This window comes from Bison bison, unplaced genomic scaffold (assembly GCF_000754665.1).
Source record: "Bison bison bison isolate TAMUID 2011002044 unplaced genomic scaffold, Bison_UMD1.0 scf7180017864524, whole genome shotgun sequence".
In the NCBI taxonomy this organism is placed as follows: Eukaryota; Metazoa; Chordata; class Mammalia; order Artiodactyla; family Bovidae; genus Bison; species Bison bison.
The window spans coordinates 5,388,860-5,391,063 of NW_011495075.1; positions in this window are offsets into that span (position 1 = coordinate 5,388,860).

Here is a 2,204-nt window from a genome sequence, read left to right on the forward strand (position 1 = left end):
CCATCTCTTTCAGAATTTTCCACAGTTTATTGTGATCCACACAGTCAAAGGCTTTGGCATAGTCAATAAAGTAGAAATAGATGGTATTCTGGAACTCTCTTGCTTTTGGTGATCCAGCGGATGTTGGAAATTTTATCTCTGGTTCCTCTGCCTTTTCTAAAACCAGCTTGAACAAATGGAGTATTACTCAGCGATAAAAAGAATGAATTAATGCCATTTGCAGCAACATGCATGGACCTAGAAATTTTCATACTCATGAAGTAACTCAGAGAGAGAAAAACAAATACCATATGATATCACTTAACAGTGGAATCTAATAAAAATAAGTTTATTTACAAAATAGCAACCAACTCCCAGATCTCAAAATCAAACTTACAGTTACCAAAGGGGAAACATGTGGGGAGGGATAAATTAGGAGATTGGAATTAATATATATACACTACTATGCATAAAAAAGAAATAGATAACTAATAAGGACCACCAATATATTACAGGGAATTTACTCAATAACCCATATGGGAAAATAATCTGAAAAGAAGGGGTATATATGTATGAATCACACACACACACACACACACATATATATATATCACTTATATATATATATCACTTTGCTGTACACATGAAACTAGAACAACACTGTAAGCCATATATACTCCAATAAAATTTTTTTAACAATTATTTCCTGCTAGGACAAGGCTTTATATCTCTTCAGAACAAATCTCTCCAACTCCCAATAAATATCTCAGAAGCTAAGAGCTCTTTCCTATGACTTCCTTCCATTTTCTTTGCAGTTTCATAAAGTACCTTTATTCAGCCCAAAGAGGCATGAGCATTGAGAGGCCCAGTGGCAACCAGTAACAACCAATGTGAGAGAAGAAGCCAAATTTTGTTTGTTTTTTCCATCTCTAGCATCCAGCACAGAGACTGGATTCTTGCATTGGCTGGTTTTGGATGTGTGGCTTTTGAAGCACATGATGTGTATTTAATATATGAGGTGGAGGACTATGACACACAGATTATTTTATGAAGAGAGATTTTTCTAGATGTTCCAGCCTAGGTGGGTTATGAATGAAAAACTCCTAACTTGGAACCCTCTCCCCACCTCTTAAATCTATTAAAAATAAAGGAGGACACACTAAAAAGAAAAACCGATGGAAATGGTGTAGGAGCCTGTGAGGACCTGCCCACAGACCCTGCCTTTTGTTTGTAGAAAAGCTTTAGCCTCTAAGGCTTTGACCAAAAAGCAAGTGTAATCAGGGAAGTGAGAAAATGCTGAAACAAAAACAGTTGAGCAAGACAAAATAATGGATAGTTAAAACTTCAAACAAAGTCAAGGACCTTTATTTCCTCCTCAAGGGCTGTAGATAACATTCTGAGCCATATCCTTGAATTTTTCTGCAGATACTGAAATGCCCACCAGCTGGAAGAAGTTAACTGCATGTTGACTAATACTATGTACACCCCAGACCAGTTCAAACCTGATGGTTGATGATACTGACTCCTAAAGTGACCCAGTTACCTCACCACCAACCAGTCCAGAAGGATATACACCAGCTATCAGGCACCTCACACTCTCACCCCTAACTCTGACATCAAAAACCCTTCCCTGAATTTCGGTGAGAATGGATACATGTATGTGTGTGGTGGAGTCACTCGCTGTGCTCCTGAAACTATCACCACATTGTTCATTGGCTATACTCCAATATAAAATAAGTATTTTTTTAAAAATTGTTTTCATCTTTAGGAATCATAAGCCACAGATTTTTCTTTTTTTTTTTTTTCCTCTCTAATTTTATTTTATTTTTAAACTTTACATAATTGTATTAGTTTTGCCAAATATCAAAATGAATCCGCCACAGGTACTACATCGTGTTCCCCCATCCCGAACCCTCCTCCCTCCTCCCTCCCCATACCATCCCTCTGGGCCGTCCCAGTACACCAGCCCCAAGCATCCAGCGTCATGCATCGAACCTGGACTGGCAACTCGTTTCCTACATGATATTTTACATGTTTCATTGCCATTCTCCCAAATCTTCCCACCCTCTCCCTCTCCCAATGTTCATCGCAGCACTGTTTATAATAGCCAGGACATGGAAGCAACCTAGATGTCCATCAGCAGATGAATGGATAAGAAAGCTGTGGTACATATACACAATGGAGTATTACTCAGCCATTAAAAAGAATACATTTGAATCAGTTCT